Source organism: Trachypithecus francoisi, unplaced genomic scaffold (assembly GCF_009764315.1).
Source record: "Trachypithecus francoisi isolate TF-2019V2 unplaced genomic scaffold, Tfra_2.0 Lachesis_group3, whole genome shotgun sequence".
Lineage (NCBI taxonomy): Eukaryota > Metazoa > Chordata > Mammalia > Primates > Cercopithecidae > Trachypithecus > Trachypithecus francoisi.
In genome coordinates this window covers 3,254,071-3,270,563 of record NW_022681468.1, presented here as the reverse complement: position 1 = coordinate 3,270,563, position 16,493 = coordinate 3,254,071, and the positions used below count along the sequence as shown (strand labels likewise).

Below are 16,493 nucleotides of genomic sequence, written 5' to 3'. Positions count from 1 at the left end.
TATTGTCAATCAGGTGTCCATGTGTGTTGGTCTGCTTCAGAGTTTTTCTTGCTGGTTCACTGGACGATTTTTGTATTTGTGCACTAAAATCACACTGCCTTAATGACCATACTTTATAATAAGTTTTGACAAGCAGTGAGGTAATTGTCCTGCCTTGTTCCTCTTCTTTTTTTTTTTTTTTTTTGAGATGCAGTCTCTCTCTGTTGCCCAGGCTAGAGTGCAGTGGTGCGATCTCAGCTCACTGCAAGCTCCACCTCCCAGGTTCACGTCGTTTTCCTGCCTCAGCCTCCTGAGTAGCTGGGACTACAGGCACCTGCCACCACGCCCGGCTAATTTTTTGTATTTTTAGTAGAGATGGGTTTTCACCGTGTTAGCCAGGATGGTCTTGATCTCCTGACCTCGTGATCCGCCCACCTCAGCCTCCCAAAGTGTTGGGCTACAGGCGTGAGCCACCGCACCCGACCTGTTCCTTTTCTTTAGGGGAGTTTTTGGCTATTCTCGTTCTTTTGTATTTCCATATAAATTTATTTTTTACTTATTTTTTTGAGACAAGGTCTTGCTGTGTCCCCTGGGCTACAGTGCAGTGGTGCGATCTTGGCTCACTGCCACCTCAACCTCCCGAGTTCAAGCGATTCTCCTGCCTCAGCCTCAGGAGTAGCTGGGGTTACAGGTGTGCACCACCACACCCGCCTAATTTTTCTATTTTTAGTAGAGATGGGGTTTCACCATGTTGGCCAGGATGGTCTCAATCTCTTGACCTCATGGTCCACTCGCCTTGGCCTCCCAAAGTGCTGGGATTACACCCGGCCCCTGCTTTATATATTTTGAAGGTATTTTATTAGATGCATACAAGTTTTAAGTTATTATATCACCCAGGTAAATTAAACATTACTAGTGACACACTTTATTTCTAACATTGCATTTTGTCTTACAATCTATTTTGTGTGATATTAATATTGTTACAACAGTTTTCTTTTTATTAGTGTTTGCTTGGCCTATCCTTTTCTATCTTTTTATTTCAGCTTTTCTGTGTCCTTAGGGCTTTAATGTATCTCCTTTAACAGCATATAACTGAGTTATTATTTTTATTTTTCAGGTTTTTTGTTTTTTTTGCTTTGCTTTGTTTTTTGAGACAGAGTCTCACTCTGTCACCCAGGCTGGAGTGCAATGGCATCACCTCAGCTCACTGCAAACTCTGCCTCCCAGATTCCAGCGATTCTCTCACCTCAGCCTCCCGAGTAGCTGGGACTACAGGCGCCTGCCACCACACCCAGCTAATTTTTGTATTTTTAGTAGAGACGGGGTTTCACTATGTTGGCCAGACTGGTCTCAAACTCCTGACCTTGTGATCCGCCCGCCTCGGCCTCCCAAAGTGCTGGGATTACAGGCGTGAGCCACCACACCCAGCCCATTTTGTTTTGTTTTTTTGAGACAGGATCTCACTCTGTCACCCAGGCTGGAGGGCAGTGGTGTGAACATTGCTCACTGCAGCCTCAACCTCCCAGGCTCAATGATCCTCCCACCTCAGCCTCCCAAGTAACTGGGACTCCAGGCACGTGCCACCATGCCTGGCTAATTATTTAATTTTTTTGTAGAGACAGGAGGTTTTTACCGTGTTGCTCAGGCTGGTCTTAAACTCCTGGGCCCACGTGATTCCCCCACCTTGGCTTTCCAAAGCATTGGGGTTACAGGATTGAGCCATTATGCTCAGCCTTGGATTTTGATGTTTTTAAAAAATTCCATAAGATAATCAGTCTCCTAGTCTTTTTTTTTTTTTTTTTTTATTTTAAATAGAGATGGGGTTTCACTGTGTTGCCCAGGCTGGTCTCCAACTCGTGGGCTCAGGTGATCCTGTCACCTCAGCCTCGCAGAGTGCTAGGATTACAGGCGTGAACCACCACACCCAGCTTCCTACCCTTTTAACTAAGAAATTTTGTTCAATTTTATTATAATTGTCAAATATTTGAGTTTTTACAATGTTATTTATATTTTTTCTGAATTTTATGTTTCTTTGTTCTCCTTTCCTGCCTTTTTTGGGGGGATCGATTGGTGGGATTTTGTTTGATGGTATACTTATTTTCCCATTCTAGTTTGTTCTCTTTTCTGTTTTGGAATGTATACTTCTATTTTCATTCTTTTAATGATTGCCCTTGAAGTTTTACCATGCATATTTAATTTAGCAAAATCTAATTTTTTTCACATCAGAAGGTAATGTGTCTATGTCTTAACAAAGTTCAAAAGCGGCACATCTCACACATGTTCATGAATACCCAATCAGCATGCTCATGAACTACAAAAGGATCAAAATTCTGAATTTAAGCAACGTCTTAACCTTCCCTTCCCAGCAACACAAGGAGGGCCTTTCTTAGAACCCTTGTGAGACCAGAAACTACTCAGAGAGCATGCTCTACCCAAGGTCTAATCATACTGCTTACTACTCAGAGTGCCCAGTAAGCTGTCTTTGCAGAAAGCAGAGTTCCTAGCTTTCTCTTTGTCTTTGGTGTCACGAAATTTCACTCACTGGGGCTGGACACGGTGGCTCACGCCTGTCATCCCAGCCCTTTGGGAGGCTGAGGTGGGCAGATCACGAGGTCAGGAGATCAAGACCATCCTGGCTAACACGGTGAAACCCCATCTTTGGTAAAAATACAAAAATTAGCGAGGCATGGTGGAATGTGCCTGTAGTCCCAGCTAGTTGGGAGGCTGAGGCAGGAGAATCACTTGAACCTGGGAGGTGGAGGTTGCAGTGAGCTGAGATTGCACCACTGCACTCCAGCCTAGGCGACAGAGCAAGACTCTGTCTCAAAAAAAAAAAAAAAAAAGAAAGAAAGAAAGGAAGGAAGAAAAGAAAGAAAAAGAAATTTCACTCATTGGGTTGGTCACTGGAGGTCATTTTTCAGCTTTGGAAAAGCCTTATTTATTATTTCTTGGATAATTTTCTTCCCTCCTTTTTCTCTGTTCTCTCTTTCTGTAATTCCTATTAATCTGTTTTCCCAAGTGGCTGCACCATTTAACAATCTTACCAGCAGTGTATTTCTCTATATTTGGTCAACAGTTATATAGTATTATCTGGTGTTTTGATAATAGACATTCTCGTGGGTGTGGAGTGAGATCTTATTGTGGTTTAGATGGCATTTCCTCATGGCTGATAATGCTGAGCATCTTTTCATATGCTTATTGGCCATTTGTATGTCTTCTTTGTAGAAATGTCTGTTCAGATTTTTCATCCACTTTTAATTTTTTTGTCTTTTTATTATTGAGTTGTAAGATTTTTTTATGTATTCTAGATAGAAGTCCCTTAACAGATCCATGATGTGCAAAATTTTTATTCTCTTCTGTGGCTTCTTTTTTTACTTTCTTGGTAGTTTCCTTTAAAGCACAAAAGTTTTTCATTCTGATGATGTCCACTTTATCTACTTTGTTGTGGCTGCTGCATGTGCATTGTGTCAAAGCTAAGAAACCATTGCCTAATGCAAGGTTGTGAAGACCTCCACCTACTTTTTTTCTGATAGTTTCATAATGTTAAGTCTCATATTTATGTCTTTGATCCACTTTGAGTTAATTGTTGCATATGATTTGAGATAGGAGTCCAAATTCATTCTTGTGAATGTGGATATTCAGTTGTCACAGCACCATTTTGCCCCCAGTTAAATTACGTTGGTGGCCAGGCGCGGTGGCTCACGCTTGTAATCCCAGCACTTTGGGAGGCTGAGGCAGGCAGATCACAAGGTCAGGTGTTCGAGACCAGCCTGGCAAACACTGTGAAACCCCATCTCTACTAAAAATACAAAAATTAGTTGGGCGTGGTGGCGGGCGCCTGTAATCCCAGCTACTCAAGGGGCTGAGGCAGAAGAATTGCTTGAACCTGGGTGACAGAGGTGGCAGTGAGCTAAGATCGTGCCACTGCACTCCAGCCTGGGCGACAGAGCTAGACTGTATCTCAAAAGCAACAAAAAACAAAACAAAACAAACAAACAAAAAAATTATCCTGGCACCTTCCCTAAAATCAATTGACTGCAAAAGTGAAGGTTTATGTCTGGGCTCAATTCTATTTCAGTGACTTATATGTCTATCCTTCTGCCAGTACCACATGGTCTTAATTACTATAGCGTTGGTAGTAAGTTTTGAAGTCAGAAAGTGTGAATCCTCCAACTCTGCTCCTTTTTATCCAAGGTTCTTTTGGCTATTCTGAGTCTCTTGAATTACCATGTGAGTTTTAGGATTAATTTGTCAATTTCCACAAAGAAATCAACTGGGATTTTAATAAGGATTGCATTGAATGTGTAACTCAATTTAGGAAGCATTGCTATGTTATCAATATTAAGTCCTTCCAATCCCTAAACATGGGTGTCTCTCCATATACTTAGGTCTTTAATTTTTTCAACAATATTTTGTAGTTTTAAAGTATAAATTTGCACTTTTTTTTTTTTTTTAGACGGAGTCTCGCTCTGTCGCCCAGGCTGGAGTGCAGTGGTGCAATCACAGTTCACTGCAAGCTCCGCCTCCCGGGTTCACACCATTCTCCTGCCTCAGCCTCCCGAGTAGCTGGGACTACAGGCGCCCGCCACCACGCCCGGCTAATTTTTTGTATTTTTAGTAGAGACGGGGTTTCACTGTGTTAGCCAGGATGGTCTTGATCTCCTGACCGCGTGATCTGCCCGCCTTGGCCTCACAGAGTGCTGGGATTACAAGCGTGAGCCACCGCACCCAGCCAAATTTGCACTTCTTTTGTTAAATTTATTTCTATGTATTTTATTATTTTTGATGCTCTTATAAATAACATTTTTAAAATTTCTTTTTCAGTTTGCTCATTGCCACTACATAGAAATATAATTGATTTTCAGTTGGGCATGATGGCTCACACCTGAAATCCCAGCACTTTGGGAGGCCGAGGTGGGTGGATCACTTGAAGCCAGGAGTTTGAGACCAGTCTGACCAACATGGCAAAACCTTGTCTCTACTAAAAATACAAAAATTAGCCACTTGTGGTGGCACACACCTGTAATCCCAGCTACTTGGAAGGCTGAGGCACGAGGATCACTTGAACCTGAGGGGCGGAGGTTGTGGTGAACCAAGTTCATGCCACTGCCATCCAGCCTAGGCTACAGAGTGAGACTCCATCTCAAGAAAAAAAAAGAAAGAAAGGAAGGAAGAAATATAATTGGGCCAGGTATGGTGGCTCATGCCTGTAATCCCAGCACTTTGGGAGGCCAAGGAGCATGGATCACTTGAGGTCAGGAGTCAAAATCACCCTGGCCAACATGATGAAACTCCGATTCTAGTAGAAATACAAAAATTAGGTGTGGTGGCAGGCCCCTGTAGTCCCAGCTACTCGGGAGGCCGAGGCAGGAGAATCGCTTGAACCTGGGAGGTAGAGGTCGCAGTGAGCCAAGATTGCACCACTGCACTCCAGCCCAGGCAACATAGTGAAACTCCGTCTCAAAAAAAAAAAAGGAAAAAAAAAGATATATATATATAGATATATATATATATATAATTTTTGTATATTGATCTTGTAGCCTGCAACCTTGCTCAATTTGTTCATTAATTCTTAGTTTTTTACTGGATTTCTTAGTATTCCCCCCCCCCTTTTTTTTTTTGAGACAGAGTCTCGCTCTGTTGCTCAGGCTGGAGTGCAATGGCACAATCTTGGCTCACTGCAATCTCCGCCTCCCGGGTTCAAGTGATTCTCCTGTCTCAGCCTCCCAAGTAGCTGGGATTACAAGTGCACACCACCACACCCAGTTATTTATTTATTTATTTATTTTCGTATTTTTAGTAGAAATGGGGTTTCACCATGTTGGCCAGGCTGGTCTCAAACTCCTGACCTCAGGTGATCCACCCACCTCTGCCTCCCAAAGTGCTGGGATTACAGGCATGAGCCACCATGCCTGGCTGGATTTCTTAGCCAGGTTTTGCAGGATCATGACATCTGCAAATAGAGATAGTTTTCCTTTACAATCTGAATGCCTTTTATTTTCTTGCCTAATTGCCCTAGCTAGAACCTCCAGTACAATGTTCAGTAGAAACGCCAAGAGCAGACATCCTTGTCTTGTTCGTGATATTAGGAAGAAAGCATTCAGTCTTTCACCATAGTTGCCTTTTTCTTTTTCTTGAGACTGAGTCTCGCTCTGTCACCCAGGTTGGAGTGCAATGGCATGATCTTGGCTCACTGCACCCTTTGCCTCCCCGGTTCAAGCAATTCTCATGCCTCAGCCTCCTGAGTAACTGGGATTATAGATGGGCACCACCACACCCAGCTAATTTTGTATTTTCAAAAGAGATGGGGTTTCGCCACGTTGGCCAGGTTGGTTTCGAACTCCTGACCTCAGGTGATCCACCTACTTCGGCCACCCAAAGTGCTGGGATTACAGGCATAAGCCACCTCGCCTGGCCCATAGTTGCCCTTTATACAAAGTTCCTTTCTATTCCTGGTTTATTAAGGGTGGTTTTTTGTTTTTTGTTTTTATTGTGAAATTGTCTTGGGGCCAGGTATGGTGCCTCACACCTATAATCTCAGCACTTTGGGAAGCTGAGGTTGGAGAATTACTTGAGGCCCAGAGTTCGAGACCAGCCTGGGCAACACAGCAAGACCCCATTTCTTTTTTTTTTTTTTTTTTTTTTTTTTTTTTTGAGGCGGAGTCTCGCTCTGTCGCCCGGACTGGAGTGCAGTGGCCAGATCTCAGCTCACTGCAAGCTCCGCCTCCCGGGTTTCCGCCATTCTCCTGCCTCAGCCTCCCGAGTAGCTGGGACTACAGGCGCCGCCACCTCGCCCGGCTAGTTTTTGTATTTTTAGTAGAGACGGGGTTTCACCGTATTAGCCAGGATGAAGACCCCATTTCTAATTTAAAAAAACTGTTTTTAAAGAATGAGCCAGGTGTGGTGGTGCATGGCTGTATTCCTAGCTACTCAGGAAGCTGAGGCAAGATGGTTGATTGAACCCAGGAGTTCGAGGCTACAGTGAGGTATGCCTATGCCACTGTACTATAGCCTGGGCAACAGAGCTAGACCCTGTCTCTGAAAAAAGTGTTGCATGGCCGGGCATGGTGGCTCACGCCTGTAATCCCAGCACTTTGAGAGGCCAAGGCAGGCAGATCTCCTGATGCCAGGAGTTCGAGACCAACCCGGGCAACATGGTGAAACCCCGTCTCTACTGAAAATACAAAAATTAGCCAGTCGTGATGTCACGTGCCTATAATCACAGCTGCTTGAGAGGCTGAGGCATGAGAACTCCCGCCTGGGAGGTGGAGGTTGCAGTGACCCGGGATCCCACCAATCCTGCCCCTGCTACTCCAGCCTGGGCAACAAGAGCAAAAAACCCCATCTCAAAAAAAAAAGGTGTTCCATTTTGTCAAATGCTTTTTCTGTGCCTATTGATATGATTATATTGTTTTTGGCCGGGCACGGTGGCTCACATTTGTAATCCCAGCACTTTGGGAGGCTGAAGTGGGCGGATCACCTGAGGTCAAGAGTTTGAGACCAGCGTGACCAACATGGTGAAACCCCATCTCTACTAAAAATACAAAAAGTTAGCCAGGTGTGGTGGCGGGTGCCTGTAATCCCAGTTACTCAGGAGGCTGAGGCAGGAGAATCACTTGAACTTGGGAGGTTGAGGTTGCAGTGAGCCGAGATTGTACCACTACACCCCAGCCTAGGTGACAAAAGCGAAACTCCAGCTCAAAACAAAACAAAATAAACAAGCAAAAAACAGAGTCAGGAATGACAGGCCTCAGGAGTGGAAGACAGTGGCACCATCACACACACAGACACACACACACACACTCATACACTAAGTCCTTTTTCCATTTCAACCCTAAAATTATAATTTTTAAAATAACATGCTTATAAAAATAGGCTCTCCTCCAAGTAGGTTTCTGTTAAAAGCAGGGGTTTTAGGAAGTTTAGGGGTGTTGTTCTTTATGGATTTTTGTTTTGTTTTGTTGCTTTAGGTGTAGATTGGAGGATTTGCTTTAACAGAGTATCTTTTTGGCTTTACGGCTAAAATAGCTAGTTCCTGCTTATTAATACTCAAACACATCAATTATTCATCTGCAGTTGGGTATATTACACACACCGAGTCATCCATCCTCCTGCCCTCTTTGTTAAAGGAGGCTTTGAGGCCAGCAGCCCCACGGGGAAGGCGTGTAGCTGGGACTCAGGGCTGACTCAGAGGGCCAGCCTTGGCCAGCTCATGTCTGAGGTCACATCCGAGGGAGAGGAGGCAGCAGAGCTGAGTGAACAGAATCTTGTTCTTTTTTTTTTTTTTTTTTTTTTTGAGACGGAGTCTCGCTCTGTCGCCCGGACTGGAGTGCAGTGGCCAGATCTCAGCTCACTGCAAGCTCTGCCTCCTGGGTTTACGCCATTCTCCTGCCTCAGCCTCCCGAGTAGCTGGGACTACAGGCGCCAGCCACCTCGCCCGGCTAGTTTTTGTATTTTTAGTAGAGACGGGGTTTCAGCGTATTAGCCAGGATGGTCTCGATCTCCTGACCTCGTGATCCGCCCGTCTCGGCCTCCCAAAGTGCTGGGATTACAGGCTTGAGCCACCGCGCCCGGCCCAGAATCTTGTTCTAACAACTTGCCGGGTTCCGTGCTGCCTTGCCATGCCCAGCTCCTGAGCTGTCCATGTGAGGTCAGGGATTTGTCATGATGAAGGGCTAGACCTTTGAGGGTTTTGCTCTTTCAACTCTGCTCTTGTCCTTGACCTGCAATTATACTAGCAGCAGTTTCCATATGCAATGGTGACAGCTGATGTGTACTGGGGAAAATGATGGACAGTCAGAACCATTGTGATCCTCAGATGGGGAAGCTCAAGTTCAAGGTCGGCAGGAAGGCCACAGGCAAGGCCATTTGGCAGCCAAGTGCAAAGTCAGGGTGGAATCTCCATCTCCTGGTGACCATCCCCCATCAGCCTCCTGCATGGAATCCATAATGAGGGCCAGAACAGTGGAGCATCTGCTGTTAGCTATGCCCTGGTGCATGAACTCCCAGGTAAAACCAGATCCACAGGGGAGAAGGGAGTAAGCATTATTTATTTATTTATTTGAGATGGAGTCTAGCTCTGTCACCCAGGCTGGAGTGCAGTGGCATCATCTCGGTTCACTGCAACTTCTACCTCCCCAGCTCAAGCCATTCTTGTGCCTCAGCCTCCCGAGGAGCTGGGATTACAGGCATGTGCCACCATGCCCTGCTAATTTTTGTATTTTTAGTAGAGATGGAGTTTCACCATGTTGCCCAGGCTGGTCTCAAACTCCTGGACTCAAGCGATCTGCCTTCCTCAGCCTCCCAAAGTGCTGGGGTTACAGGCATAAGCCACTGTACCCAGCCACCACTATCCTGATTTTTGTGTTTTTCATCCCCTTGTGTTTTTTTCAATAGTTTCATTCTATACGTTTGCATCTTTAAACAGTATGTTGTTTGGTTTTGCACGTTTTCATTTCTGAATCACGCTATGTGTATTCTAAGAATTGCTTTGGTTTTTTAAATAATATATCGAGATTATGATACTGAGATGCATTCCCGTTGTTGTATGTAGCTGTAAAAAGTATTCTTTCTGTTATATACTATTTCTTTGCGCGAATATGCCATTTTCTGTATTCATACAGATAATGGACATTTGAATTGTTTCCAGTGCGTTTCTATAACAAACTGTAGTGCTATGATTATTCTTATACATGTTCCTGTGCATATGTTTGAGAGTTTTTTCTGTTTTAGAAACCGATGTTTATTTTCCATCAACTTTACTTTCATGTTGCTGAAGAGCCCGTGCAAAAACAGCTTAAGACTATGCAGTGGTTGCTTCTACCCATTCAGTGGCCTGAGCAGTGGGAGCTGCAGACCAGTTTTTAGTGGCAGGCTGAGCCCTCCAGTCTTCAGTAGGGAACTGCTGAACAGGCACAGAGGGCACCTGCACGCTGCCAGACCGGTCTGCAACCTCAGGCTGAGTAGCAGTGAACTCGGGAGCTGGAGCAGTCCATTCACCCTGAAATTCCTCCTTGGTCACTGCCTTTTCAGCAGCAGCCAGCTCTTCTTTTTCAATCTCCTCAGGATCGCTGTAGAAGGAGAGATCAGGCATGACCTCCCACGGGTGTTCACGGGAAATGGTGTCACGCATGCGCAGAACTTCCCGAGCCAGCGTCCACCACATCAAACCCAATGAGGGAGCTCCCTTTATTGTCACATGGGATGGCAATGTCCCCATAGCGCAGAGGAGAATCTGTGTTACGAGCAATGGCAGGTAGGTTAACATAAGATGCCTCCCTGAGGGGCTCGTGGTCAGCCCTGGGGTCAGTAACCACCAGAAGCTGTGGCTCCCGGAAGGCTGCCTGGATCTGGTTAGTGAAGGTCCCAGGAGTGAAGCGGCAGCAATTGGAGTGGCTCCAGTAGCGGCAGCAAACTTCAGCACGGCCCTCTGGCCAGTATTCCTGGAGGATATGGCACTAACATCAGCAGGGTTTTCAATGGCAACAATGGCACGGGCTGCCAGCAGAAGCTTCTCCTAGGTCCTCTTCAGATTTAGGATGTAGATGCCGTCACTTTTCCTTTTGTAGATGTACTGTTCCATCTGGAAGTCAAGATTGGTGCCACCTAAGTGGGTTCCTGCTGCAAGGAACTTAAGGACATGCTCCTCCTTCATTTGCAGGACATCAAGGGCTCCAGACCTTGTGAAAGTTTCCCTTTAAGTTACAATGGGAATCCAGAACAACGCTGTATGGACCCCTCTACGGGTAGCGCGGAAAGCAGGAGTTTATTTATTTATTTTTTTGAAATGGAATCTTACTCTGTCACCCAGGCTGGAGTGCAGTGGCGCCATCTCAGCTCACCGCAGCCTCCGCCTCCGAGGTTCGAGTGATTCTGCCGCAGCCTCTCAAGAAGCTGGGATTACAGGCGCGGGCTGCCACGTCCAGCTAATTTTTTTGTATTTTTAGTAGAGAAAGGGTTTGACCATGTTGGCCAGGCTGGTCTTGAACTCCTGACCTCAGGTCATCCACTGCCTCAGCCTCCCAAAGTGCTGAGGTTACAGGCGTGAGCCACTGTGCGCAGCTGAGAGTTTTTTCAGCGTAAATATTTTGGGTGGAATTGCTCAGCTGTAGGGACCACACAACTTCAACTTTAGTTGCTGGTGTCAGATTGTTATCCAAAATGCCAATTTTACTGGCTTTTGCCAAATAAGTTTTGGCTTTGTTGATTATGTGATCTCTGCATTGTGCTTCATTATTTTCTGCTCTTACCTTGAACTTACACTCCCAAGCAGGGTCTAAGAGTGCCCATTGATGCCAGGTGCAAGCAGCTCATGCCTGTAACACCAACACTCTGGGAGGCTGAGGCTGAGGATTGCTCGAGTCCAGGAGTTTGAGACCAGCCTGGGAAACATAGTGAGATCTCGTCTCTACAAAAAATAATCTCTTCTTTTTTTTTTTTTTTTTTTTTTTAGAGACGGAGTCTTGCTCGGTCGCCCAGCCTGGAGTGCAGTGGTGCGATCTCGGCTCACTGCAAGCTCCACCTCCCGGGTTCACGCCATTCTCCTGCCTCGGCTTCCCAAGTAGCTGGGACTACAGGCGCCTGCCACCACGCCCGGCTTATTTTTTGTATTTTTTGGTAGAGACAGGGCTTCACTGTGTTAGGCCAGGATGGTCTCGATCTCCTGACCTTGTGATCCGCCCTCCTTGGCCTCCCAAAGTGCTGGGATTACAGGTGTGAGCCACCGCGCCCGGCCCAAAAAATAATTTTTAAAAAATTAGCCAGGTATGATGGCTCATGTCCATAGTGCTAGTTACTTGAAGGTTAAGACAGGAAGATTGCTGGAGCCTAGGAGTTCAAGGCTGCAGTGAGCTATGATCATGCCATTGCACTCCAGCCTGGGTAACAGAGTGGGACCCTGTCTAAAAGACGACAAAATGTTCCCATTGTTCCACATTCTCAGCAGCACTTGCTATTGTCAGACTTTTTCCTTTTTGCCAATCTGGTGGCCAGTACGTGGTAATTTATTATGCTCTCTGTGCTATAAATTATTTGTGTCCACCCAAATTTATATGTTCAAAACTGAACCCCGACTGGGCACAGTGGCTCAGGCCTGTAAATCCAGCACTAGGATGTTCAGATTGGAGGATCGCTTGAGTCCAGGAGTTCAAGACCAGCCTTGGCAACATGGTAAAAACTCATCTCTACAAAAAATTTTTTAAAATTGCTGGGAATACTGGTGAGTGCCTGTAGTTCCAGCTGCCTGGGAGGCTGGGATGGGAGGATCACCTGAACCTGGGAGATTGAGGCTGCAGTGATCCATGATAGCACCACTGTACTCCAGCCTGGGTGACAGGGTGAGACTCTGAGCTCTGTGCTCCTCTCGGGGGGTCACAGGCGGGCGGATCACAAGGTCAGGAGATTGAGACCATCCTACTAAAACCCCATCTCTACTAAAAATACAAAAAATTAGCCTGGCGCGGTGACGGGCACCTGTAGTCCAAGCTACTCAGGAGGCTGAGGCAGGAGAACGGCGTAAATCCAGGAGGCGGAGCTTGCAGTGAGCCTAGATTGCACCACCGCACTCCAGACTGGGCGACAGAGTGAGACTCCATCTCAAAAAAAAAAAAAAAAATTGAATTAAACCAAAGAGCTTAGTCTGTATCACCCTCCCCTGATTAAATTTTTATGTCCTGAAATTATATTATGCATGAGTTCTGCTATGTGTGTCCTGTGACCTCAGAGTGGGCAAGAACTTTCTCTGTTCACAGCTATGTCCTCAACGCTTCAAACATAGCTTTGCCCAAAGTAGGTGCTCAATAAACACTGTGGATGGAAGGAACAAAGGAAGGAGAGAGGAGTAGGGGGGCAGCCACCCAAGACTGATGCGGCTTTTTATGACTCCACCCAATGAGAGTCAAACGACTCCAAGGATAGGGCAGCAGCCTAAATAATGGAGGAAATGGTCTTTCCTCAAGCAGATAGTCTTGGAAAAACCTGTTTGTATTTGGGAGATGTGCTTACTTTAATAGGTCAACCCTACAATAATGGGCAGGTCTGAGGCTCCAGGAGTGCTGGGGTAATCTATTCACCCACTCATTCCTTCTCTCTATCCTTTTTTGCCCACCTGTCTTTGCAGCCCGTGGGTGTCAGAGCCAGCAGACTGGAGTCTAAGGGCACTGCTTTCTGCCCGTGAGCTTGAGAAAGCCTCTTGCCCTTCTGAATCTCCAAGTCCTTGCCTGCAAGGCAGAGGCAATGATGAAAACACGAACACCTTTTCTGGTGTTGCAGGATCCCTTACCAAGGGCTTCTGTGTCTCCTATCGTGGACTCAGTACTCAGTGAGGTAGGCAAAACTGGAGGAGGAAACCAGGGAGGAGGAGTGAGTCTCTAACTCCCCACCCTGTGTGGATAAGCCTTGATCTGTGTTCTACAGACTCTGAGCTCTGTGCTCCTCTCGGGGGGAGAGGTGGGAAGGGCACCCCCCCAGGAGGTGGTGAGTCCTCTGAGCTTTGGAAGGGTGGATTCTGCACCTGCTGTGCTGGTGCTTTCTGGGAATTTTCTCCACGGACCCCCAGAGCAACCGTGAGTGGTAGCTATCACCATTCCCATTTGACTGATTCAGAAACCGTGCCTCAGAGACATGAAGTCACTTGACCAAGGACCCCCAGCATTCAGGGTCATAGCCAGAGTTCGAACTCCAAAGCCCTTGCCTCTCCGTCACCTCTGTGGTCTCCCAAGACCTTTAGATATAGTTCCAGACAGTGGATTTTCCCAGCTCACAGCAGAGTGCGTCATGGGACAGGGCAGGCTCCAGAGGGCTACGCTACCAGAATCTGGTAATGACAACTGCGTACGTGTGTGTGAGAGGCGACTGACAGATCCAGATGGGGACTGACCAATCTAGAACTAGATAGGGATCAATCCTCTTCAGCAGATCCGAGAGCTGGAGAATTACTGCAGGGGCAAATGGCCCTTTCCCTCCTGCATCCCCCAGGGCCATCTCCACACTGTGGTGAAGCATGGGACGTGGTAAAGGGACACCTTTGAGCTGTGGGAAAAGCTGACACGACTTTCCAGAATAGTGTGTTTAGCAAGGTGGGGGCGCCCATGTTCTCCCCGAGAGGCGTTCCATCCAGAGCTCTCTGGAAAGGCTGGGGTACCGGAAGGTGGAAAATCACTGGCGCATCTCCACTGAGTTTTCAGCTGGGCCCTACGCTGACCTAAGCACAGGAGGTTCGAGGGCTCTCCACTCACCAGGAATGAAAGGATCGATTGCAGAGTTTCGGCCTTGGAGCCCAGTCCTGGCTCTCCCTTTGCTTGCTCCTGACACTGGACGAGGGACAGCCCTTCCTGAGTCTCGATCAGTCGCCTCTCACTTGCCCATTGACATCCCACAGGCTGTAGAAGAGTTGGGGGTCCTAGCATAGGTGTCTTGTGCCAGGTACAGAGCTGGAGCTCAATACATGTACTGTGACCTCGGCAGGAAAAGCCAAGGAGGGGCGGGCCACTCTGGAGGCTGGTCTGCAGAGTCTTCAGGGAAGAAGCGAGGACGAGGACAAGGACCCGGGATGAGGACGGGATGAGAGGATGGCTGCATAACAGCAGGGAGGCTTTGGGCAGGCAGGGGAGCCTTTCCAAGTGTGTGAATGGCAGGAACACAATCTTGGAAGTGAGAATTCCTGGGGTGCCTTCTGGGCCTTGAAGCAGGGCTCACAGAGGGCAACAGGACCCTGGTGGGGTGAAGAAGGGGACTGAAGAGGTAAATTAAAAGAATAGCAGCTTGTCTGCCCTGATCCCGGATGTGGGGGGCAGTGGCCTGGCATGGAGTCCAAATGGACCTCATATTTCCCAAAGACTTGAAGCACCTGGGGCCTACTTGGAGTGTCCCAGGAACACCTACTGCCCAGCCCCTCCTCTTTCCCCTGCCACCAGGCATGATGACCCCAATGTCTCAATTATCACACTCTGCTTTTCTCCATCTCTGTGGCTTTACATATTCTCAGTGTTCAGCTCTTGGTCTGCAACATATCTGCGTACACACACACACACACTGAGGAATGGCTCCCGGGTCCCAGTAGTTCCCACTCTCTGGTAGAGGAGTTGTGTTTGTGAGGGTTGTGATGGGGTGATGAGCCTGCAGCAGCCTTTCCACACCCGTCCAAACTAGATGTGGTGCAGAATGCACGGGCCTGTGGGTCAGGAGATGTGACTCTTAGCACGATGGTACTGGTTAGGATCACGAGGGGCTGCAAGTAAATCACAACCCAACTGTAGTGGGTGCAACAAGAAGTGCTTATTTTTTTGCATAAGAAGTCAGGAGGATGGCAATCTCACTGCTAGTGCAGGTACTTGAAGCTGCCGTCAGGGACCCAGATACTTTCTGGTGCTGGTGTGTTGGTGGGGGGGGTCTGCTGGGGCTTGGGAGATTTGGGTCCCCATTCTGGCCCTGTTGCTAACTAGTTGTGCAGCTTCAGACAAAGCTTCTGAAGCTTTCACTTCATCTCTTTGTTTGTTTTTAAAATTGTGGGCTGTGTATGGTGGCTCCTGCCTGTAATACCAGCACTTTGGGAGGCTGAGGTGGGAGCATTGCTTGAGGTGTGGAGTTTGAGACCAGCCGGGCAAAATGGCAAACCCTCATCTGCGCAAAAAAAAAAAAAAAAATTAGCCGGGCATGGTGGTACACGCCTGTGGACCCAGCTACTTGGGGAACTAAGGCAGGAGGATCGCTTGAGCCCTGAAGGTTGAGGCTGCAGTGAGCTGTGATTGTGCCACTGCAATTCAGCCTGGATGACAAAGTGAGGCCGTATCTCAAAAACGAATACATAAAATTGTGGTAAAAACATGTAACATAAAACCATCTTAACCATCTCCACCATTTTTAAGTGTACAGTTTAGTGGCATTGAGTACATTTACACGGTTGTGCAATCTGTCCTCATGTCTCTTTTCTTTCCAAAAGGAAACTCTGCCCATTAAGCAGGAACTCTCTATTTCCTTCTCCCCACTGGCACCACCATCTGCTTTCTGTCTGAATCCATTTGACTGCTCCAGGTACCTCATAGAAGAGGGATCATACAGAATTTGTCCTTTTGTGTTGGCTTATTTCACTCATCATAATGTCCTCAAGGTTCATCTATGTTGTAGCTAATGTCAGAATTTCCCCTCTTTTTTTTTTTTTTTTTTTGAGACGGAGTCTCGCTCTGTCGCCCAGGCTGGAGTGCAGTGGCCGGATCTCAGCTCACTGCCAGCTCCGCCTCCCGGGTTTACGCCATTCTCCTGCCTCAGCCTCCGGAGTAGCTGGGACTACAGGCGCCCGCCACCTCCCCCGGCTAGTTTTTTTTTTTTTTTGTTGTATTTTTTAGTAGAGACGGGGTTTCACCGTGTTAGCCAGGATGGTCTCGATCTCCTGACCTCGTGATCCGCCCGTCTCGGCCTCCCAAAGTGCTGGGATTACAGGCTTGAGCCACTGCGCCCGACCGGCATGTCGCCTCTTTGAGACTCAGTTTCTCATCTGCCCCACAGGGACACAGTAGGGC

General features: G+C 47.2%; 1 non-coding gene and 1 pseudogene across 1 annotated transcript; both read right to left on the bottom strand.

Annotated features, from left to right (window-relative positions):
• Positions 1–2,199: 2,199 nt before the first annotated feature.
• Positions 2,200–2,302, bottom strand: LOC117071925. The gene has a single exon (XR_004432648.1). It is a non-coding gene; the product is annotated as a small nucleolar RNA U13 (small nucleolar RNA).
• Positions 2,303–9,781: 7,479 nt separating this feature from the next.
• Positions 9,782–13,959, bottom strand: LOC117069654 (annotated as a pseudogene).
• Between the last annotated feature and the right edge of the window lie 2,534 nt (positions 13,960–16,493).